The sequence below is a fragment of the Giraffa tippelskirchi genome, chromosome 2, assembly GCF_054371585.1.
Source record: "Giraffa tippelskirchi isolate mGirTip1 chromosome 2, T2T-mGirTip1v1.2.pri, whole genome shotgun sequence".
Taxonomy (NCBI): Eukaryota; Metazoa; Chordata; class Mammalia; order Artiodactyla; family Giraffidae; genus Giraffa; species Giraffa tippelskirchi.
The window spans coordinates 3,155,001-3,180,336 of NC_137276.1; the positions used below are offsets into that span (position 1 = coordinate 3,155,001).

Sequence of the window (25,336 nt, forward strand, 5' to 3'; positions counted from 1 at the left end):
AGCCTTGCAGCAAGCTCACCTTTGCATTACAGGCCTTAACTACCTGAAAGCTTGAAAGACAAGTAAGGAAAACAAAAACAAGCAGTGGGGTCCACTTCACTCCTACAACCACGTGAGTAGGCACGTGCCCCCAAACTGCGACTGTAACCCACAAATCCACACGGCATGGCACAGTGAGCCTTCCAAACACACCTTAACTTTCACCTGGCGAATCTGCCATGACGAGATGAACATGCATGCTGGTCTTCAAACCAATCTTGAAATCCTTGGTTAAACTGCACTGGTTTTTAAGATACTGTGTACCCAGAGGTCTTACGTTTTTAATCTAACTAGGAGACTGTAAGATGCATATTTCTTTTAAGCATAACTGACTGGTAAAGTGATATTCACAACATTTTTCTTCAAATCAACACTACAATATTAACTTGTTATTTTTTAAAAAGCAATAAAAACCAAGACTCAAAATGTACATGATTTAGTATTACACTTGGTAACATGGAAATTAAAATACTTCTCCCAAACAGAGAGAAAAATGGGTCATTTGATCAAAGGGTAGAGTAGTTCAACAAACCAAAAATAAACTTTCCTTCTTCTTGAGAAGGCTGAGACGTGACATCTGTGACTGGCCAGGCAAAGGCTCGGCCGAGCCCGATTAATTGTCAGTCTCTTGGGATTCTGTTGGTCATGGCCCAATGAGCCATTGGGAATCTCCATGGCTGTAATGTGCTGCTGTGACAATGCTCAGCTCTGCTTTTATTACAGCGGCCACTCCAACAGCAAGTGCTCTAATATCACACCTCTGTTGCCCTGAAGTGTCCAGAAACTTGGGACACCAACAACGCTTTCCTCAAGACTGATGGTGATGTGAGAAGACATTTTCTTTACCGTTTCCCCAGGGACTTTTGCTATTTTAGACCAAATGAAAGTGAGTTAGAAGATACACTGCTCCCCCAAAGTAACTAACACACTAGCCACAATCACTGGATTTCTGTCATTGGTGGGAAGGCTTGAATAGAAGACCTCAAGGTCAAGGCAGGATGAGAACTTTTCACAAAGTTCTAACTCACAGGGTTGGAGCCAGATGGCCCCCCTGAGGTGGTCTCGTCATTGGTCAACACGATGCTGGAAGGCTGGAATCTCTCAAGAACAGTTCTGAGCCACTGAAGTCTGCCCATGGCTCAGAAACACCCCAATAAAGGAAAACAGTCAGGAAACCTCAGTTACACAGAAAACGTCAAGAAACCCACACTGAAGCCTCCATGTTGCTGTCCATGGTGTGGTACTGCTCAGAAGGCACACACAAGCCTGGAAGAGAAGCAGGGCTGGGTACAGACCAAGCTGTGTATTTCTGTTTGCAAACCAAAAAGGACCTCTGCCTGCTACTCCACTGGGAAGGCTGAAGCCAAACCTATTACTTTAGTCATAAAGGTTTAATCATTTGCAGTTCAAATGTTGACGCCTCTTCTCAATGTGTGGAATTTCTCGCATCTAAGTTTCTGGGGGAAAAAAATGCTTTCAGATGAAAAATGCTGCCAACATGGTAAGGCATATGGGGGTTACTTAAACCTGGCCCTTAAAGTCCTTCCTTTCTCTTCCCAAGGCTACAAGCTCAAGTCTGATATTAATATTAATTTGTCATTAATACTAATGTTTCCTAACCAACTATGAGTATTTTGAAATATCCAATTTCTCTGGATAGCTAAACCTCGAGTTCCACTATAAAAAATGTTTTCTAATTATTGCTTTCCAGTAAGTTATCAGACAATGCAGCATGGTTTCCTATTAATTCGGGAATTTCATATGTGCGTGGAAAGCTGGCCACCTCGGCAGGTCACAGCCACTTCCTGCACTTCAGGATACCCCAGGACCAGCTGACATCCAAGCAGGCCATTTTGAAGGCAGCCTGCTGGGGCAGTAAGAGACAATACAGGTGTTTACCTAATTTGATTAATTTAATTTTGAAACAAGTAATCCAATGAAAGTAACAGTTGTTGTTATGGCTAGTTCACTGAGCCAAAAAAAAAAACAAAACAAAACAGGCTCACCAACTATCTGCCAACCTTCCCCAGTTAGCCCAGCCCACACGGCACAGCAGCTCAGAGCCTATGGTTAACTGTCAGCCGCACTGCCAAGGGGCAGGGAGGCAGGGCTGCTGAACACATTCACCCTCCTTCCAATCTGGTAAGAGGAGCAGCAAATGATTTCAGCTTGTTGTCTCTACTTCTACCTATTAGAGGACCTTCTAGTTCTTTCCATGTGTCCCTCCCAAGTAGCCAGGACCAAAGGGGTCAGGTCGGCATGCTCAGACAGTGCACACAAGCCTGGAAGAGACGGGGGACTGAGACGGAGTCAGCGGAAGCAGCCCAGACGGCAAGGCCGTGAGGTGGGAGCCAAGGCAGGGGGGACCTGGACGGGTCCCTCAGAGGAAGCAGAAAAGCTGAAAACCTCTCAGTCTCTGCATTTCAACCCCAGTGTCTGTTTCCTAATCTCCAAACCTTAAAAAGGCAGAACCACACTTAGCACTCCGGCAGTACAGACACAGCTGGTGGGCCAGATGTGGACCGTGGGCTGTAGTCTGCCCAACTCTGCTGTGGAGGAAAAGACTGAGGCCTCCGAACAATGCAAAGCCCCTGTCATCTCCGGGTTGGATAACCCAAGGTAAGGGAACAGAGGGGCTGGCTAAGCAGTGTGGCAAACCCCACAGATTGCTTCTTCTAAAAGATTTCAAAAGATTTTTACAATGTAATAATGATGCTTCTTTTTTGTTTTTTCTTTCTGGATATAACTGAAAAGTAAACGATAAAAATGAGAGAACTTAAGATTTTTCCACTTCCCCAAATTTGAGTAAATGGAACCCAGCATGTTTTGCTCAATCCTCACTGCAATGTCGGAGAGCTCCCTAAAGGTTCTCAAGTAAGGCCGAGCTTTCCAGCTGCAGCTCTGCAATTTCACGCGAGGTTGAAATCCAGATGAACTTTTAACCAGAATGCCAGCCATGACAATGGAGCAATTTGTAAAGAAGGTTCCTCTGTAGCCAGAGAGCCTGGACGCAGCAGGATACCCTGGGACACGAACCTCCTGACATCCAGCACTGGACGTCCCCCTCCCCACTGCAGCTCAACTGCGGGCAAAATAAAGAAAGGTATCCATCAGCTGTGTGGAACCTTCGCGCTCACTCACCCTAATCACCTACAGGAGCGGAGAGTCAGATGGAGGCTTAGGGGAACTCCTAGGTCCACAGCAGGGACTCTCAGGTCCCCAGAGCCCACTACTACCCTAGGCCCACAAAGGCCCCAGGCAAGCTGGGAAGCAGCGGCGGCTTGTGCCTCATTATAATGCCCCCACACACACACACTGGGCAGTCCTCCCGTCCTGCTGTGGTCCACTGGTGAGACAGGGCTGTGGAGGGCAAGAGCCGATCACGGTCACAGCCTGAGACACCGAGCCTCTGGATGGCCGTCTCCGGACATCACCTAGAGCCTAGGCCATCTGAGGCAACAATACTGCTCTAAGCCTGGAGTTACATCCAAAGCAGATTCAGTCTTGTTTTTGTCACAGGTTAGTTACTAAGACAGGAATGTGTTCTGACAAACAAGAACCCCCTCCATGGCAACCCTAAGATTCTCAGAGGGTGTCCCCCTCCAGGGTGCAGCAGAACCACGGACGGATGAAGTCTTGGTGGCTCACACATGCTCACTCTCTCCTGTGAGGACCGTCAGTCCTTTCCACTGAGACATCCTGAGCAAGGAGCATGTGCTGGGCCTCCACAGAGAAAAATAACCGCCACGCTGAAGACTCTTTTTCAGCACCATTTTGGTTAGCTTAGATTTTACACTGTATTTTAAAACAATTTTTCAATGGAGCTTCCCTGGTGGCTCAGACAGCAAACAATTTGCCTACAATACGAGAAAGCAGGGCTCAATCCTTGGGTCAGGAATATCCCCTGGAGAAGGGAATGGCAGCCCACTTCAGTATTCTTGCCTGGAAAATCCCATGGACAGAGGAGCCTAGAAGGCTACAGTCCATGGGGTTGCAAAGAGTCGGACATGACTGAATGACTAACATTTCTACTTCTTCTAATTTATCAACACAGTAATGAGATGTGAAGTTTAAGAAGTGAGTGAGTAGGGGCAGGGGTGGCAGGTAAATTAGAAAGGTCATGGCACTATCCACACTATCCTCCATGATACCACAGACACCCCAATGCAAAGAGCCACCCTGCAATTCACCCAGAAGTCAGGATTTAATCAGTGCACGTGCTACCTTCACTCTGCGGGGAGGAGAAGTCCGAGGACAGGAGATGCCCAGTGCAAACAGGAGAACCATCGAGGCTACAGAATCTGACTGCTACCTATTCAGCCAAGTCCAGCAGTAATTCTGTGTTCAGGTCACTTTCTGTAAACACGGGTATATGTTTTGATTGTCCCTACCCAGTTCCTGAACACCTCCTCCCAGGCCAAAATTTGTTTGATGCTTTTCAAAAACTAGCATGAAGTTCCAAAATGGTCACCTATTCCTTCACTTGAGGGTCAAGACAAGTGGAATTCCCTGATGGCTTACTATGAATAGCTGGGCCACATCCATTTTTATCTACAAAACAGATCATTTTAAATCACTTGGCATATATCACATTCAGTTCAGTTCAGTCGCTCAGTCGTGTCCGACTCTTTGCAACCCCATGAATTGCAGCACGCCAGGCCTCTCTGTCCATCACCAACTCCCAGAGTCTATCCAAACCCATGTCCATCGAGTCGGTGATGCCATCCAACCATCTCATCCTCTGTCGTCCCCTTCTCCTCCCGCCCCCAATCCTACCCAGCATTAGGGTCTTTTCCAATCAGTCAACCCTTCGCATGAGGTGCCCAAAGTATTGGAGTTTCAGCTTCAACATCAGACCTTCCAATGAACACCCAGGATTGATCTCTCTTAGGATGGATTGATTCGATCTCCTTGCAGTCCAAGGGACTCTCAAGAGTCTTCGCCAACACCACAGTTCAAAAGCATCAATTCTTCAGCGCTCAGCTTTCTTCACTGTCCAACTCTCACATCCATACATGACCACTGGAAAAACCATAGCCTTGACTAGACGGACTTTTGTTGGCAAAGTAATGTCTCTGCTTTTAAATATGCTATCGAGGTTGGCCATAACCTTCCTTCCAAGGAGTAAGCGTCTTTTAATTTCATGGCTGCAATCACCATCAGCAGTGCTTTTGGAGCCCAAAAAAATAAAGTCTGACACTGTTTCCACTGTTTCCCCATCTATCGGCCATGAAGTGATGGGACCAGATGCCATGATCTTAGTTTTCTGAACGTTGAGCTTTAAGCCAACTTTTTCACTCTCCTCTTTCACCTTCATCAAGAGGCTCTTTAGTTCTTCTTCACTTTCTGCCATAAGGGTGGTGTCATCCGCATATCTGAGGTTATTGATATTTCTCCCGGCAATCTTGATTCCAGCTTGTGTTTCTTCCAGCCCAGCGTTTCTCATGATGTACTCTGCATATAAGTTAAATAAGCAGGGTGACAATATACAGCCTTGACGGACTCCTTTTCCTATTTGGAACCAGTCTGTTGTTCCATGTCCAGTTCTAACTGTTGCTTCCTGACCTGCATACAGGTTTCTCAAGAGACAGGTCAGATGGTCTGGTATTCCCATCTCTTTCAGAATTTTCCACAGTTTATTGTGATCCACACAGTCAAAGGCTTTGGCATAGTCAATAAAGCAGAAATAGATGTTTTTCTGGAACTCTCTTGCTTTTTTGATGATCCAGCAGATATTGGCAATTTGATCTCTGGTTCCTCTGCCTTTTCTAAAACCAGCTTGAACATCAGGAAGTTCACGGTTCACGTATTGCTGAAGCCTAGCTTGGAGAATTTTGAGCATTACTTTACTAGCGTGTGAGATGAGTGCAATTGTGCGGTAGTTTGAGCATTCTTTGGCAGTGCCTTTCTTTGGGATTGGAACGAAGACTGACCTCTTCCAGTCCTCTGGCCACTGCTGAGTTTTCCAAATTTGCTGGCATATCGAGTGCAGCACTTTCACAGCATCAACTTTGAGGATCTGAAATAGCTCAACTGGAATTCCATCACCTCCACTAGCTTTGTTCGTAGTGATGCTTTCTAAGGCCCACTTGACTTCACATTCCAGGATGTCTGGCTCTAGGTGAGTGATCACACCATCGTGATTATCACATTAGGGACTTTAAAAAATGAAGTGCAAAGTCGTGCATTTAAAGCAAGGGTTCTATATAGGGTCACTATGCTTGTAAACAGGTACATAGATACCTTTGAGAATTTAGAGGAAGCTATGAGATCCATTCTAAGAAGATCAAATGCATACATCCACAGAAGGTCAGCATTTCTTATCCAACTCCAGGGAATTTCCAGGTCTCCCTGAAGACCACGCATGGACCACACGTGAACCAGTCTGGCTTCAGGCGGGTCTGGGGCCCCCTGCGTGGACACCTGCTCTCACTGGTCTGCCACCACAAAAGGTCAGGTCTGAGACAACAGCTACTCGTAATGTCATCACAGTGCTTGAAAAGCGGGCTTTGGGAAATTCCAAAAATGGAAGAACGTATACTTTCCAAGAATATAATTTTAAGCTCTAGTTGAGAGAAAAAATTTCTAAGATTTAGTTAAGACACTTGGTAAAAAGGAACAAATATGTCAGTCTCCTTGAACCATGACTGGGCACCCTAGGTCTGTTTCATGGAAATCTCTGGATGCTTCTTTGTGTTTTTGGCCTTTATGCCTAGTTTTTCTACAAAAGAACTTGAAACAGTTCAAATGCTGTCACTCCCATATGATTTATGAAGTCAATGAACCAAGTCTCAGAGCTCTGATGAAGACTCACGATCCTGGGGCAAGGTGTGAAGGCAGGCCCTGGGGACACACTGCTCCTCCTCTCAGCCCAGCCACAAGGAAGCACCAGAGGCCGTCCTTGGTGCCCTGCCATCCTCAGTCACATATCACCTGGACGTGGACGACCTCAGCGGGAGTCTGCTGTGTCACAGCCCTCGGTGGGCACGTGTACCTGTTTTCCTGAAGGGGTGGGGCGTACTGGTGACAGAGAGACGCACCACCTACGGGGACAGAATGTCCGGGGCAGGAGAGGGGCTGCTACAACTAGCAAACCCTCCCAGGACCCCCGTGTCTGCTGCGCCCACTAGCCCTGGGGCGGGGGCTGCTACGGGTGTCCTCAGCACAGGTGATGGGAACAAGGGTGCACACGCTCTGGGCCATCAGGCAGGAGAAAGCTGCCAGGTCCACTGGCACAAGCTCACTGCATCCAAAGGCAATTTAAAATACTGATGCGTGTCAAAGAGCTGCTTCAGACCTAGCTCCAAGGCAACACCCTCTGAGTCTTTCAGAAGAAAAGTTTAAGCTTTCAAAGAACACAGGCGAAACACAAGATTAAACACATCTGAGTATGTCTCCATAAACACATCTTAATATGCCTCAAGAATCTGATTTTTGTAAACCCTTAAACCTATTTACAAGAAACTTCTAATCTGTACTCTAAACCTTCAGTGTAGTGTGACTCCTTGCCTGGAGTTGTGACTGTTTCTGTGGTGTTGACAGCTCACCTTTAAAGGCAGCAGCAGAGTGGGACTGATCACGGTATCGGCATTTCTGGTATTTCCTGAAGCTAAAAGAGTGCCAGAACGTGACAGGGCATGCCTCTGTCTCTAAAGATAGCTAAGAAGTCAAAGCATTTCTGTTATTAGGGCATAAAGAAAAGTAAGAAGTGTTAGACTTCTCTCTCAGACCCATCAGCAACACCGGACCGTGCCTCTGAAGGCCTTGCCTGAGCCAGTGCTAAGGAATTACTGGGGAGGGAGGGAGGACCAACGAGCTCAAAAGGAAGAAACGCAAATGCAGCTCAGAGAGTCGATCAAGACCTACCTGCCAAAAATTTAAGTTTGAAAAACAGGTGCCCACCACACACAGGGAAGGTCCTGCCCGAACCTGCCTTCTGCCTCGAGGACTATCCCACACCAAACACTGACCAAGTCCACCCTACGTGGAACCACAGACGCCTGCCTACCTAGCCTGGCCCACTCGTCGCTTAGGCCCAAACAACACTTTCAACCCATGTCCTTTCCAGACACATTTTAACTAAATGGCCACTTTGTCTGGACCAAGCACCCCTCAGATCTGTGAAGGTAACTGACCAGCTTTTTTCCATCAGCTGCAGAAGGCAGGCAGGAATGCCTCCCCAAGTCTGTTAAACTGTACAGGGCACCAACGTATCCTCATAAGGGGCGTGTTTGGTAATAAAATCAAGACTGTGATTGCTGGCACAAGATTCATAGCATTTAGAGTGCCAGTAAACTGTGGACTGTGAATCTCTTAAATGCCTGTATACTCTGCCTTGCTGTATCTTAAATGCTGATATCAGAATTTTTATGGAGAGTTTCTAGTCTCTCTGAGTTTTTCATTAGGCTGTGAATGGTAAATGACACACTTTTCAAAGTTTACGTTCTCTTTCTTGGCTAGATCTACAAAAATAAGATTCATACTTTCTTGCCTCCACTAGCAATTCCATGGGTAGAAATGATTCATTACAAAAGAGAAATAGATTCTTAGTCTTTGCTGGTATAGATTCACAAAATATAGGGGAAAATTTGCTCACGTTGTATCCAGTCACTTTATTTATTAAAATGTAAATAATGCTGAACACTCATCTGAGGAGTCAAACTTCTAAACACCGTTTGCAATCCACACAGAACTACAGACTCCAGGTAATTTTCAGGGAAAATTTCATTTAGGCACATATGTATTAAAAATACTCAGAGAAATTAAACTGTAAAGTCAACTACATTTCTATATTACATTTTATATTAAATATAAAAACGTACTTCCAAGTCAGACGGCAACAGGCTGATGAGCAGTACCCAGAGCACCGGAGTTGAAAAGCAACGGCACCAGGCTGCTTGCTGCTGCAGACACAGGAGGGGAGCCTCCCTTCTGATGGGCTGGGCCGGCCTCTCCTGGAGGCTCTGAAATCCCTCCATCACTGTCGCTCAGCAGGTATTTAGGTACGCATGTGATACTTAACACCGTGGGTATAAAAGCAGTACTAATGACTGAGCACTTGCTGGCAGTTCAGCGGATGCTGAGAGTTCTACAAATCCTGCAACAGCCCTGTGAAAGAGGAGAGCTACTACCCACCCCGCCCCAGGTGAAAGAGGGTGGGGATGAGGAAGCTGTCCATGACCACAAAGCTGGATCTGAGGGTCCCAGGGCCCACATTCTCATAAGCATCTCCAACAGAAGTCATGCACTAAGTCTCAGCTATGCTGAACCATTGCTCCTATTCCTGGGTGTGTGAGAGTCATCACATGGGTGTGGCAGCACAGGAGGAGTGTGACAACGGAACAATGAACTAAAAACAGGCCAGCACAAATACGCATAAGAGCAAAACATTCTTTCATTTACAGAAAGCTTTAGAATGACACACACAAAAAAAGCACATTACCTTTCTACTTCTGCAAACTTACCAGAAACTTGGTGGCAAAACACAACACCAATTTCTTATCTCAAGAGTCCACAGCTCAGGAGTCCAGGGCAGGGTCACCAGGTGAAGACCAAGCATTCCTACAGCAGTGGCTCTCAGCCTGCTGACGCTCAGAGAGTCCTCTTATCTTATAGGCTGTTGGCAGAATGCATCTCCTTGCAGGACTGGTGGATGAGCTTCTCTTGGCCACAACCAGGAACAGTTCTCAGCTCAGGAAGGCCACCTGAGGTTCCCTGCTGGTAGACCTGCTTCTCACCACGTAAGAATGCTTCGTCAGGTCAGAGAGGTGGGCAGAAGCCTCTGTCTCTGATCTCAGAACCCCCTGTAGAGCATAGCTAGTTAGGACAGGCCCACTCTAGGATAATCTCCACTCTGATCAGCTCAGTTGATTACGACCTTAATTACATCTGCAGAAATCTGTGGGAGTTTTATCCCATCACGTCTATAGCTCCTACTCACACTGAGTGTTAGTTGCCTTCAACTCTTTGCGACCCCATGGACTGTAGCCCTTCAGGCTCCTCTGTCCAAGGAATTCTCCAGGCAAGAATACTGGAGTGGGTTGCCATCTTCCTCTACAGGGGATCTTCCTGACCCAGGGATCAAACCCGGGTTTCCTTCACTGCAGGCAGATTCTTTACCATTGAGCTACCAGGGAAGCCCCATGTACTCCTTTCACAAGTTCACACTCAGAGAAGGGACCATATAAAGGCATGGATCAGTGAGGATCATCTAGAATTCTACCTACCACACACACGAAGCCATTTACAGAATGAGAGCCATGATGAAAACTGAGGAGCCAAGAAGACACCAGTTACACAGAGACATAAAAAAGCTAACAGAAAGTGTTACCTGAGTGTTTGTCAGAAATGTAAAATCATTTCCTCCGAGTTTTGGTGTTTTGTAAGTCTGTACCATAGATATATATTAATGTCACACATTCATGGGGGCAATGATTTTCTATTAAAAGGACACTATGCTCTTTTGATGATTTCCTTGGGGTTTATTCATAGTATGTGGATACTCTGTTAGAGACAGTGTACAGCAGCTGTTAACAACTAGCCAAGGTGGGGAACAGGGACAAGATTTTCACTCTTGCTTTAAATAAGCAAAAAGACAAAAAACAGGAAAAATGTATAAGCACTGGTTTTCCAGACACTGGACATCAGGCAGTGAGGGTCAGTAACCTGGGAGATGGGCAGCAGACTTGGAGACCAGCAGAGCCCTGAGACTGTCCTGGTTGACTGCCTAGAGAGCTTCCGGGCTGTGGCAAAGGTAGAGGGAACCTGGGCAGAGCCAAGAGGACTCCTAAGTGGAGGAGATGGAGCCCCAGTCCAGGGAGAGCAGAGGGGTGACAGCCTGCGTAAGAAAGCATGCAAAAGGAGAGCCACACGGAGGAGACTCCGGAGATGAGCAGAGGGCTGACCAGCAGAGGCTGAGAAGGACAGAGACATAGCACGATCAGGTAGGACATTAACAAGATAATCAGACTCAAGAAGAAAGGTACCTGTTTCCACCAGGTGGCAGGGACACCACAGAGCTCACAGGACACTAGGGACATTATTCAGGAGTCTCGTCTCAGCAGTGGGGAATCATGAGCGCTGGACTGAACAGGACTCTAGTTCAGACTGACAACTCTTACGAGCAAGACCCCCGAAAGTGTAAAACAGTCAAGCTGTTCAAAACCAATGATAAGGAAAATCTTTTCAAAAGCTGGGTGCTGGGGGTAGGGCTGGGGCTTGCAATATCTGAAACAAAAATAAGGACGACAGCAGATTTCTGATCCTAAACAATGCAAGTCAGGAGATGGTAGAACAAGACCTTTAAGAAAAACTATCAACTTTAGATTCTGTTCTCAGCAAAAACGTTCAACTATTAAGATTAAAATAGTTTTCAGACCACAAAACTCACAATTTTTATATATATATATATATATATATATATATATATATATATAGCGTTAGTCACTCAGTCATGTCCAACTCTTTGCAATCCCACAGACTGTAGCCCTCCAGGCTCCTCTGTCCACGGGATTCTCTAGGCAAGAATATTGGAGTCTAGGCAAGAATATTGGAGTAGACTGCCGTTCCCTTCTCCTGTATGTGTGTGTGTGTGTGTGTGTCCATCTCCAGGGGATTCCCCACTGGAAGAAACGTTCAGTCCTGCAGGCGGAAGGAAACGGACTCTAAAACGGAAGAAATGGGACTCTCACACACTACTAGTAGGACAGCACGATGACGCAGCTACTGTAGAAAACAGTCTGGTGACTGCTGATTGGTGAAAATGTGAAACATCCACTGGTCATATGATCCACTTAGAAGTGAAATAAAAGCATGTCTGTACAAAGACCTACACAAATGTCCACAGCAGCTTTATCTGTAACAGCCAAAACTAGGCGGAACCCACACTACACAACAGATTCAGGATAAACACATCTTATACCCTGAAATGGAACACTATCCAGAAACAAAGGAATGAACGACTTACCGATGCACACGACATAGATAAACCTGAAAATAAGCATGCTGGAAAGAAGACAGATGGCATGGTTTCCCTTACAAAGCTCCAGGAATTCCACATGTATTAAACATACATGACATGTACATAGTCCATTATGAACTTTCAGAAAATGCAAAGTAGCATGTAGTGAAGGCAGAGAAGTGCACAGAGATACAGGGATGCAGGAGCAGGGAGGGGAAAAGAGGGGTGTCACAAAGGTGTAAGAGGGGTGATGGAGACATTATTTTGATTGTGTAATGCATGTCCAATTATGTCAAACCATATACTTTAAACATGGATATACCACGTTTCATCTATTTGCCAGTTGATGGGTACTTACTTTCTAATGTCTTTTAGAGATATTTCATATCTCTAAAATACTGTTTTTGAGAATGTAAATAGCTTATAGAGTATGCCCCCTGTGGCCAACTATAATTGTAACAGCCAACAAGTAGTTCTATTTTAAAGAAAAACCTAGCTCCATTATTTGCCTCTACTTTATACAACATGCACAATTTCATACCCACTCTGATAGTTAAAACCCAAAAGACAATAACAAGTGCTGGTAAGTATGTAAAAAAACTGGAATCCTCAAATGCTGCTGAGTTGGTAAAAAATCTGTTCGGTTGCTAAGTTGTGTGCAACCCTTTGCGACCCCATGGACTGCAGTATGCCAGGCTCCCCTGTCCTTCATTATCTCCCGGAGTTTGCTCAAACTCCATGTCCGTTCAGTCGGTGATGCCATCCCACCATCTCATCCTCTGTCGTCCTCTTCTCCTGCCCTCAATCTTTTCCAGCATCAGGGACTTTTCCAATGAATCAGCTCTTCGCATCAGGTGGCCAAGTGTTAGAGCTTCAGCTTCAGCATCAGTCCTTCTGTGAATATTCAGGACTGATTTCCTTTAAGATTCACTGGTTTATCTTCTTGTTGTTCAAGGGACTCTTAAGAGTCGTCTGCACCACAATTTGAAACCATCAATTCTTCAGCACCAAACCATCAGCCTTCTTTATGGTCCAATTCTCACAACTTTAGCATAGTCACTGAAACAGAAGAAAAATGTTTTTCTGGAACTCCCTTGCTTTTTCTGTGTTCCATCGGATGTTGGCAATTTGCTCTCTGGTTTCTCTGACTTCTCTAAATGTAGCTTGCACATCTCGAAGTTCTCAGTTCATATACTGCTGGTGCCTAGCTTCAAGGATTTTGAGCATAATTATCTTTCCTGGAGAATCCCATGAACAGTATGCTGCTGACAGGAATGTTAAATGGGGCAGCTGTTCTGGAAAACTGTTTGGCAGTTCCTCAGAACACTAAATATAGACTTGTCAGGCTTCTGCTGCTGCGTTGCGTCAGCCATGTCCGACTCTGTGCGACCCCATGGATGGCAGTCCACCAGGCTCCCCTGTCCACGGGATTCTCCAGGCAAGGAATACTGGAGTGGGTTGCCATTTCCTTGGACCCAGCAATTCCACTCCTCAGAATCTACCCAAAGAAAATGAAAACATATAGGCACACAAACTACTGCCCATGAATGTTCACAGCAGTATGATTCACAAGAGCCAAAACACCCATCAACTGGCAAATAGATGAAACGTGGTATATCCATGTCATGGAATATTGCTTGTAACAAGGAACAAAGTATTGAAACATGCTTCACATGTATGAACTTTGAAAACATTTAAATGAAAGAAGCCAGACATAAAAGGCCAAATACTGAATGATTTCATTTACGTGAAATGCCCAGAACAGTCAAATTCATAGAGACGGAAATAGACTAGTGGTTGCCTGAGGCCAAGAAGAGAGGAAAGGGGGTGGCTGCTAATAGGTGAGAGGATCCTATTTTGGGGTGGAATGTGCTAAAATTAGACTGTGCTTATGATGTATACAACACTATTAAAGTCCACTGAATTGTATACTTTAAATGGGTATGTTTTAGGCTATGTAAAATATCTCCATATAGTATAAAATCAGTAAAACTGAATCTCATAGAAAAAAAAGAAGGTAAAGATGAAGCAGCAGCCATACATGCTTAATTAAATGTGAAATCTCCTGATTTTCATATGTTGGCAATTAAAATTTCAGATGCTTCCCAGGCCCCGGTAGGCAGGCCAGATAGGACTTAGGCATGCCATCCCACTAGTGGAGCAGGAGCACACCACCGTTGGGGGCCGTGAACCAAAGGGCACAGTTCTCTGGTTGCTTCTCTGCAGGAGCCCCCGAGCACCCGTGCTCTCTAACCCTACCAAGGGCACCTTCCCCGCCTGTCTCACTGTGGCCACGCATGTCCCGCCCTCAATCCATTCCCTGCCCTGTGTGCGCCACCACTGCCAACATGGGCCACCGTGCCACGCACATGTGGCCTTCTGCTCTGCAGCAGGCTCCCTAGCTCCATCCAGGGCCGAGTTTTGGGCTTGGCTGGCCAGCTTCCACCTCGGGGTGTTGTACTTGTCCCCTCTGCCACACTGGCAGACGAGCACATCACGGATCCCGCCCCCTCCTTCCACTCTCCAGAGCAAAGTCCAGGGTGTCAGTCTGCGGGGTCTCACACACATGGCAGTCCCATGAGCGGTGATGGAATACGCTTCCCTCACCCGGAGAGGAGACAGCACTGGAGTGGGGAGGGCAGTGCTGGTCGTGCAGACGGGTCGGCAGCACAGACAGTCACAGGCTCACTCCAAGGCCACACAAGCAGCCTCGCTCCCTGCGCAGAGACGCAGGGCCCTTCCCCACGGGGGGATGCGGCCAGACACAAGCAGGAAATGCTGAGACACAGTTTGGGATGGGACCAAAACCACGGCCCTGGGTGGCCACCTGTCAGGAGGAAGTCACACTAGAACAGTCTGCTACCCCTTCAGCCTGGAACTACACGAGCAGCAGACCAAGTGCCACCCAAAGTACGTCCACGGCTTCAGGGGAAGGAGCGGCAGCGAAGTGCCCGCTTACAAAAACGTCCAACTGGTGAATAATCAGCTTCATTTATAAGCGTCCTTTATAAATTTCCACGGAACCCCAAAAGATTACCTCTAAAGACGATGAATTAGGTCCTCAGATGATAATGGGTCTTTTGCTGTCTTTATTTTTACGTTGATTTTACAATAATTGTTTGTTGTTAGATTGGCTAAATGTTTAGCTATTTGAATTTCCATCTGATGTTAATTTAACTTATTACTACACGTTAAATCAAGTACACCCAAGGCAGTTTCACAAGAGCTTCCAGCACATATTTACTCCGTGTGCCCTTGTTTGAGGGAGCCACGCAGGCCTCTTTTCTCCCTATTGTTACGGAGGGAAGACAACCTTGCAGAGAGATATTTTTTCCCCTCAAGATTGTTCATCTTTTGTGTTAGCAATCTGTCTTTGAGGAAAGATAGAATAAAGCCGATATTTAGGTATATCAAGTGATTCAGTGCAAGCATCTCTCAAAACCATGATCAATATTCTCATGTTTTTAGGACTCTTTTCAGTCATAAATATCTTTCCTCTAAGAAAGAAATAACTCTCCTTTTGGTCAACAGTCCCTGCAGTCGATATGAAGTCAGCAGCAGACATACCAGCACGGTAGGCCCAGGCGCGGAGAGGAACCATGTTTTCACTGGAGGGCCAAGACAGGACGGTGCACTGAAACCCAAGTGCTTTACTCAGAGAAGAAGAACTGCAAAGACAATATAAATACACCCAACAGCAAGGATGGGGAAACGTTTTTTATTCTAAAGCATTAACATCATTTGCATTAACAATTATCTCACATCTTACTTTTTTCCTCAGCTTCACCAAAAAATAAAAGATTGATTTTATAATTTGAAAATAAATGTGTAACAACCTTTTACAAATTAAATTCTAAATAGGTTGCAGAGGTTGTAAGGAAAAGGAACTTTTAAAAGCACACAAATGTTTTAAGAAGTTAATGCTAGCAAAATACATCCAGTATTACGTTACTTATAATGTAATCTTTTAAACGCCTGCCAGCTACCTCCTGGAAGAGGAAAGTTGTGATCAATACCCTGCACTGAGTTGACAGGAATCACAACCCTGGAAAGGTCTTGTCTAAACAAACCCACCAGCAGCACACTCCCTTTTCATCAGCTCAGTCACGGACCCTGTGCTCAGGGCTGCTGCAGGACCGCCAGTGGGGGCAGCCCCGAGCACACAGTCAAAAGAGGCCTGCTGGAGGCAGGTCACCTCTGGGAACATGGCCCACTGCTACTCACCATCACAGGGGCCCTTTGTGTCCTTTGTAAACAGTCTTCCAAAATGCGTGATAGAAAAGGAACCATTTAAAACGAATGTTAAAACGAATGTTAAAAAGAAGCCTCCCCTGTCCTGAGGGGGCCAGCACGTCACCTCAGCAGCCGTGAGTCGCGCTGAGCCGTCTCTGCTCTTGTTCTTTGCAGGCCATGTTTTGTAGATAGGCCCAGTGCCTCCCACAGAATGCTGGCATGCAGTATGAATTAAAGAGAAAGCCGCCTGGCCACACCTTTCATATTTGTTATAATTTTAAAGACTGAGACTGTTAGAAGGTAAAGTGGTGCTTTAAAATATTTTGCCAAAGAATCTACTGAAACAACTTTTGTGTGTGTCCACATCACCACGAAATACTGTGAGCATTATCACAAAGATTTTATGACACCTAGAGACTGTCCTCAGTGTGCAAATAGAAAGAAAGAAAAGCTATTATTATTATTTTTTTTTGCTGTGCTGTACGGCATGTGGGATCCTAGCTCCCCGACCAGGGATTGAACCCATGCCTGCTGCATTGGAAGCACGGAGTCCTAACCATTGGGTCACCAAGGAAGTCCCGAAAGGAAATACTTTTCTTAACAGTCTCAGATTCTCATTCTGAGAAGAGTCTGCATGCTGGCAAGTAGCCAACATTCTCATGCTGACATCTGGACTCTGAGTGCCTGCGTCGTTGTCCATCATTTCATCAGAAATCCGTTTCACTCAAACCAGACGGAGATGGGGGTAACACGAGGATGACTGACGTGAAGCCCAATCTCTTTGGTGGAGACACCACCAAGGTCTGGGGTCATCAGGAACTGGGGACAAGGCCCTATCCCCTAGGAAACGGAGCCCCACAGGGGATGGTGCCGAGCCTGCAGCCCCCACCGCTAAGAGTAAGACAAAGCCCACGGGCCAGCCCTGTCACAGCATCACAGGACCTCAGGTGTGAAAGCAGGGCTAAAGCCATGATGATCAAATCTTAAGAAATCTGCCGGAGCGCCACACCACCAAAATGTTCTCCACACAACAGGCCAGGCCACCAGCAAACCCACAGAGCGGTTCCACTGCTAACGATCATCTCCCTCATGCCGCTGCTGACAGAGAGCATCTTCTTTCTTCACACTGGTGTCACACACGAACACTACTATGAGGCACTGTGATGTTCCCGAAGTCAAGTCCTACTAGAACTCAGCACTGGCTACGTGGGGACCTGTCAGTGGAAGGATGCTTTTTTCAGAACAGCAGCTACAGCTCCTAGAAATGTCGCTGTGTCAGATAAGGGTATGTGTGTGTGCTCAGTAGTGTCCGACTCTGTGACCCTACGGACCACAGCCAGCCAGGCTCCTCTGGCTATGGGATTTGCCAGGCAAAAATACTGGAGCACACTCTGGAACCCTGTTTTCAGGGGAGACTGTAAGACCCAGTTCTCAGCAGACTGTATCAATACTCGGGCTCTGCCAGAGCTGTTTCCCTCCTCTGGCTTTAAAGTTGTTGGGTTCTTTGACAAGGGAGTCTTCTGCACCTATTTTCAAAAGGTCCCAGCTGCCTTCTGGAGAGCTGAAAGCACCTGAAGCCTGGGCAGCCTGGTAGACGGGAGGTGGGCGTACTTTAGGGCCAGTCCTCAGCAGGCCACCAGGCAGGCCTGCTAAGGAAGGTCTCCTCCCAGCACTGAGCCCCGTGCACAGAGCTGCCCCAGGACCAGGCAGTGGAGAGAGCACCTTGCAGGCTGCTGTCTTTTTACTTCCAACAGCCCCATATGAGAGAAGAATGGTTATTCCTGCTTTACTGAAAAGAACACTGAAATGGACAGGCTAACTTTCCCAAATCACAGGCTGAGCTGTACCCTCAACTAAGATCCACAATATTAGCAAAGGTGAAATACAACTCAGAGGAAGACATGTAATGTTAAGGCCCTAAAAGAAGATATTAAAAATTACCAGCCACTCCTTTAAAAACAAGGATACCCACCTAAGATGAATGTCTCTCCTAAGGATAACTAGCCAAAATGCTTCAATGACTGTGTCCTATGACAATTCCCTAATGCCTTAGAAGTTCTTCCAAAATGATGAAGGTGCATTTCACTACATGGCAGAGGAAAACATCCATGTGTCATGAAGCCTATTTAGCAATAGAGCACAAGCTGACACTTGCTCAGGGTACTCCCAATTATAATTTTCAGACTGAGGATACAGAAACAGAAATCAGAAATAATGGTTGTTTTTTTCCTTCCATTTTCGGAAAAGTTAACCTAATCTTAATCTCTTGCTTTAATAGATTGTGGAAAATTATAATATTTACATCATCACTTTGTAATCTATTATGTTGCTACAAAAGAAATTGTGGTTTTGTATTGCTCAACTTTGCCATGTGATATTGGAATACATTCTTAAATAAATGTGGTTATGTTATATATCAATTTAATGCACATTTCTTGCTTTTTGTTTTTGCTAATGACTTCATACTTATTGTGTATTTTATATTTAAACTAAGGAAATGATGCTAGAAAAAAAGCAAATTCAAACAATATTCTTATTCAAGTTCAAAATGGGTTGTAAAGCAGTGGAGACAACTCACAACATCAAAAACACATTTGGCCCAGAAACTGCTAATGAACGTACAGTGCACTGTTGATTCAAGAAGTTTTGCAAAGGAGACAAGAGCCTGGGAGATGAGGAACATAGGGGCTGCCACCAGAAGTGGACAATGACCAACTGAGAACGATCATCAAGTCTGACCCTCTAACAACCACACCAGAAGTTACCAAAGAACTCAACGTCAGCCATTCCACGGTCATTCGGCATTTGAAACAAACTGGAAAGGTGAAAAAGCTCAGTGAGTGGGTGCCTCATGCACTGACCACAAATCAAACAAAAACTGGTCATTTTGAACTGGTCAAAATCAAAATCAAATGGTCATCTTCTTTTATTCTATGCAACAACAATGAACCATTTCTCAAGTAGATTGTGATGTGCAACAAAAGTGGATTTTTTTTTTTTTTTTTGACAACTGACAATGACCAGCTCAGTGGCTGGACTGAGAAAAAGCTCCAAAGCATTTCCCAAAGCCAAAGTTGCACTACAAAAAGATCATGGTTACTGTTTGGTGGTCTGCTGCCAGTCTGACCCACTACAGTTCTCTGAATTCTGGAGAAACCATTACATCTGAGATTTATGCTCAGCAAATGGATGAGATGCACCAAAAACTGCAATGCCTGCAGCCAGCACTGGTCAACAAAAAGAGCCCAATTCTTCTCCACAACAATGCCCAACCACACGTCACACAACCAACACTTCAAAAGTTGAACAAACTGGGCTATGAAGTTTTGCCTCATTCACCATATTCCCCTGACCTCTCACCAACCAACTACCACTTCTTCAAGCATCTCAACAACTTTTTCCAGGATAAATGCTTCCACAACCAGCAGGAGGCAGAAAATGCTTTCCAAGACTTAGCTGAATCCTGAAGCACAAATTTTTACAATACAGGAATTAACAAACTTATTTCTCACTGGCAAAAATGTATTGATTGTAATGGTCCATATTTTAACTAATAAAGATGTGTTTCAGTCTAGTTATAATGATTTAAAATTCATGGTCTAAAACCACAATTACTTAACACTAACGGCTTCCCTGGTGGCTCAGACAGTAAAGCGTCTGCCTACAACACGGAAGACCCCAGTTCGATCCCTTGGTCGGGAAGATCTCCTCGAGAAGGAAATGGCAATCCACTCCAGTACTCTTGCTCGGAAAATGCCATGGGCGGAGGAGCCTGGTGGGCTACAGTCCATGGGGTCACAAACAGTTGGACATGACTGAGCGACTGTCTTGAACATGAAAGGTATTTAAGTCATCCTAATCATTCTAACAGATTAGGATGACTTAAATAATCCTAACTTACTTATGGGCTTCCCTGGTGGCTCAACGTAAAGAATCTGCTGGCCAATGCAGAAGAAGTGGGTTCAATCCCTGGGTCAGGAAGACCCCCTGGAGGAGGAAATGGCAACCCACCCCAGTATTCCTGCCTGGGAAATCCCATGGATGGAGGAGCCTGGCGGGCTACCAGTCCGTGGGGTCACAAACAGCTGGACACGACTGAGTGACTGAGCACACCCACACACGTGCACAGAAAGCAGCTCTAAAGTGAAGCTGATTTGCTCTCAGGTTAAAAGAGACGGTGACAGCGGTAAGATGCTTTATGTGTACCTCATGGTGACCCCAAGAGATCAACAGAGTAAGAAAGGAACACAGGAATTAAAAAACAACCAGAAAACAATCAATAAAATGACAACAGTAAGCCCATACCTATCAATAACTACTTACAGTGTAAATGGACTAAATTTTCCAATCGAAACACATAGAAAACCTAGACAGGTTTTTTTTTTTTAAAGACCAAATTATAAGCAGTCTTTAAGTGATTCACTTCATCTGTAAGGACATACAGACTGAATGTAAAGGGATGGAAAAGATAGTCTATGCAAATGAAGCAGGATTAGCAGTACTTAAGTTACACAAAGTAGATTTTAAGCCAAACACTGTGGCAAGAGACAAAGGTGATTATACAATAAAGGGGTCAGTTCATCAAGAGGATATGATATTTGTGAATATACATCCAGCAGAGGAGCACCTAAATGTAGAAAGCAAATATTAACAAATCCAACGGAAGCAATAGACAACAATACAGTAACAACGATGTTGCTGTTGTTCAGTCACTAAGTTGTGTCCAGCTCTTTGCAACCCCATGGACTGGAGCATCTCAGGCTTCCCTGTCCTTCACTATATCCTGGAGTTTGCTCAAACTCACGTCTATTGAATCAGTGATGTCATTCAACCATTTCATCCTCTGTCACCCCCTTCTCCTGCCCTCAGTCTTCCCCAGCATCAGGGTCTTTTCCAATGGGTTGGCTCTTTGCATCGGGTGGCCGAAGTATTGGAGCTTCAGCATCAGTCTTTCTAAATAATATTCAGGGTTTATTTCCTATAGGATTGACTGGTTTGTTCTCCTCACTGTCCAAGGGATTCTCATGAGTCTTCTCCAGCACAATTTGAAAGCATCAATTCTTCAGCTTAACTCAGACAATTAACAATAGGGACTTCAATACCCCATTTTCAACAACATTTCTGTCTAGATCACCTAGACAGAAAACCAGAAAAGAAATATTGGACTTAAACTACACATTAGACCAGGTGGCCCTAACAGACACTTACAAAACATCCCACTCAACAAAAGCAGAATATACATTCTCCATGAGTACACATGAAACATTTTCCAGAACGGATCATATATTAGGGTGAAAAACAAGTCTTAATAAATTTAAGAACATTGAAATCACATCAAGCATCTTTTCTAACCACAATAGTGTGAAACTAGGAATCAATTACAAGAAGAAAATGCAAAGTTCACAAATATGTGGAAATTAAACAGCATACTTCTCAACAAATGAGTCAAAGAAGAAATCAAAAGAAATAAAGTATCTTGAGATAAACGAAAATGGAAAAACAACTTAGCAAGATTTATGGCGTGCAACAAATCAGTTCTAAGAGGGAAGTTTATAGCTTTCAATACTTACATTAAGAAAAAAAGATCTCAAATAACAACCTACTTTTACACTTCAAGGAAGCAGAGAAAGAACAAACTAAGTTCAAAGTTAGAAGAAAGAAAACATACATATCAGAGCAGTAGTAACAACTAGGGACTAAAAAGATTAATAAAAGGGGGGAAACTAAGATCTGTGTTTTTTTTTTTTTTAAAGAGATAAAAAATATAAACAAAACTTTAGCTAGACTTAACAAAAAGAAGTAGACTCAAATAAAAGTACAATGAGGAGACATCATGACTGATACCACAGAAATACAAAGGGTAAGAGACTACTATGAACAATGAAACAAAAAACTGAACTGATTCTGATTCCTGGAAACATACAATCTATCAGGATAGCATCATGAAGCAACAGAAAGCCTGAAGAAACCAATTACTGGGGGAAGAGATTACATCAGTAAGCAAAAACTTACCATCAGAGCAATGTCCAGGACAAGATGGCCTCACTAGTGAACTTTACAGAACCAATAACAGTCCTTTTCAAATTCTTCCAAAAAACTGAAGAAGAGGAAACATCTCCTCATTTTATGAGGCAAGCATTACCCTGATACCAAAGCCAGACAAGGACTCTGCAACCAATATCCCTGATGAACACTGATGCAAAATTCCTCAACAAAGTATTATCAAATCGAATCCAAAAACACACTGAAAGAATCATTCACCATGATCACGTGGAGGTTATTCCAGGGGTGCAAGCATGTTTAAATATACACAAATCTATGTGGACCACAATAACAAGATGAAGTTCAACAGATAAAGAAAAAGCATTTGACAAAATTCAAGTTCCTTTTATGATATGATAAAACCCTCAACAAACTAGTTATAGGAGCAACGTATCTAAATATAACAAAGCCATATATGACAAGCCTATAGCTAACATCAGACTCGATGAGAAAAGCTGAAGGCTTTTCTTCAAGGATCAGAAACGAATGCCCACTCTCATCCCTTTTATTCAACATAGTACTGGAACTTCTAGAAAGAGCAATTAGCTAGAAATAAAGGATATCTAAATTAGAAAGGAAGATGTAAAAATTTCTGTTTGAAGAGGACATCATAAAGATTCCACCAAATAACTGAGAATAAATGATTTCAGTAAAGTTTCAGGATACAAAATCAATTTCAAAAATCAGCTGCATTTATAAACATCAACAATGAACTATGAGAAGGAGAAATTTAAAAAAATCCCATTTATAATATCATCAAAAAGAATACCAAGGAATACACTTAACCAAGGGGGTCAAAGATCTATACATTGAAAACTATAAGGCACTGAGAAATGAAATAAAAAATACAAATGAAAAGGTGTCTGCTACTGCTAAGTCGCTTCAGTCGTGTCCGACTCTGCGCGACCCTACAGACGGCAGCCCACCAGGCTCCGCCGTCCTGGGATTCTCCAGGCAAGAATACTGGAGTGGGTTGCCATTTCCTTCTCCAGTGCATGAAAGTGAAAAGTGAAAGCAAAGTCGCTCGGTCGTGTCCGACTCTTAGCCACCCCATGGACTGCAGCCTACCAGGCTCCTCCATCCGTGGGATTTTCCAGGCAAGAGTACTGGAGTGGGGTGCCATTGCCTTCTCCAGAAAAGGTGTCAGTACTCATCAATCAGAATACTTAGAATTGTTAAAACATCCATACTACCCAAAGCAATCTACTGATACAATGCAATTACTATCAAAAATCTAATGGCATTTTTCACAGAACTAGAAAACGTTCTAAAATTTGCATAGAACGTCACAAAAGATTCCAAAAAGCCAACACAATCCTAAGAACAAAGCTAGAGGAATCACATGTCTGGATTTCAAACTATATTACAAAGCAAGAGTAATCTGAACAGTATGGTATCAGTATAAAAACAGAATAGAGAAACAGAAATTAAACCTATACATATGTGGTCAATTGATTTTCAACAATGGAGGCAATAATTTACAGTGGAGAAAAGATTGTCTCTCCAGGAAATGAGATTGAGAAAACTGGACAGCCATATGCAATAGAATAAAACTGGACCCTTACCTCACATCATACACAAAAATCAACTCAAAGTGGATTAAACACTTTAACATCAGACCTGAAACCATTAAAGTCCAAGAAGAAAATACAGGTGGTAAGCTCCTTGATGTCAGCCTAGGCAATGACCTTCTGATACCAAATGCAAACAATCAACAACTGGGACTACATGAAACTACAAAGCTGCGCAGCAAAGGGAAGAGTAAAAGGAAAAGGTGACCTACCGAGGGGAAGAAAATATCTGCAGACCACATATCTAATACAGGGTTACTATCCAAAATGTCCAAGGCATGCATACAACACCAAAACAGAACAAAGAATACCCAAATAGCCAGTTTAACAAGAGGCAAAGGACCTAAACAGCCTTTTCCAATGGTGACATACAAATAAATGGCCAACAAATCTGTGAGAAGATGGTCGACATCACTAATCATCAGGAAAATGCAAATCAAAACCACTATGAGTTATCACCTGATACCTGTCAGGATGTCCAGGATGTCAAAAAGACAAGAGACAACAAATGCTGGCACAGATATGGAGAAAAGGTAACCCTCGTGCCCAGTTTGTGAAACTGTAAACTGTTACAGCCAGTATGGAAAACAGCATGGAGGTTCCTCAAGAAAAAGAGAACTACCATACGATCCAGCAATTCCACCTGTGAGTATATAACCAAAGGAAATGAAATCATCGAAATCACATTTGTACTCCCTGTTTGTTGCTCCATTATTCACAATAGCCAAGACGTGGAAACAACAGCAATGTCCCATAAGGGATAAGCAGGCAGGGGGGGAAAAAAAAAAAAATATATATATATATAAACGCAATGGAATATTATTTTTAAATACAATAGCAAGAAAAAAGAAAGAAATCCTGACATTTGCCACAACATGGTTGGACCTGGAAGGCCTTACACTGAGTGAAATGAGCAAGACAGACAAAGACAAAGCCTGCCTGGTTACCCTTGAAGCTGTTTCATGAATAAGGTCTGAGGAGCTCATGGTGACTGTAGTTGATAACACTGTTATATACCTGAAATTTGCTGAAGAGTAGAACTTAAATGTTCTCACACACACACACAAAACTAAATACATGAGCTGAAGGATGTGCTAATAGAGAGTGGAATACTCTCACAATGCATATGTATCCATATATCAAGTCATCACACTGTATATTTTAAATACCTTACAATATGTCAATCAATTATACTTCAGTAAGCTGGGAAAAAAGAAAGTTATTAATAAACAACCTCCTCAAAGTAGAAAAGGCTGCCCAGCACAGGCAAAATCACAGTAATGGTTCTCATTGAAAGTTATGTGATTTTTACATGGCTAACAACCCTCAAAAGTTTGTGTTTATTTACTCTAAAAGGTCTTTTAAAGTGACATTGTCCCCTCAGAGGTCAAGAAGCAATTTCAAACTATTTGCTGAAATTTGTGCACATGAATTCTCTAAGTGAAGATAATTGTCACAAATAAATAACTATCACGGGGGACAGATTAACACT

At 44.0% G+C, this 25,336-nt stretch overlaps 1 protein-coding gene and 1 long non-coding RNA gene across 4 annotated transcripts in view; one reads left to right on the forward strand and one right to left on the reverse strand.

Annotated features, from left to right (window-relative positions):
- Window positions 1-25,336, reverse strand: part of MGMT (O-6-methylguanine-DNA methyltransferase) — a 278,608-nt gene that overhangs the window by 157,019 nt on the left and 96,253 nt on the right. The window lies entirely within an intron of this gene.
- LOC145539280 (uncharacterized) lies at window positions 2,759-8,417 on the forward strand. The gene is made up of 2 exons (XR_014077688.1): window positions 2,759-4,039; window positions 4,690-8,417. It is a non-coding gene; the product is annotated as an uncharacterized LOC145539280 (long non-coding RNA).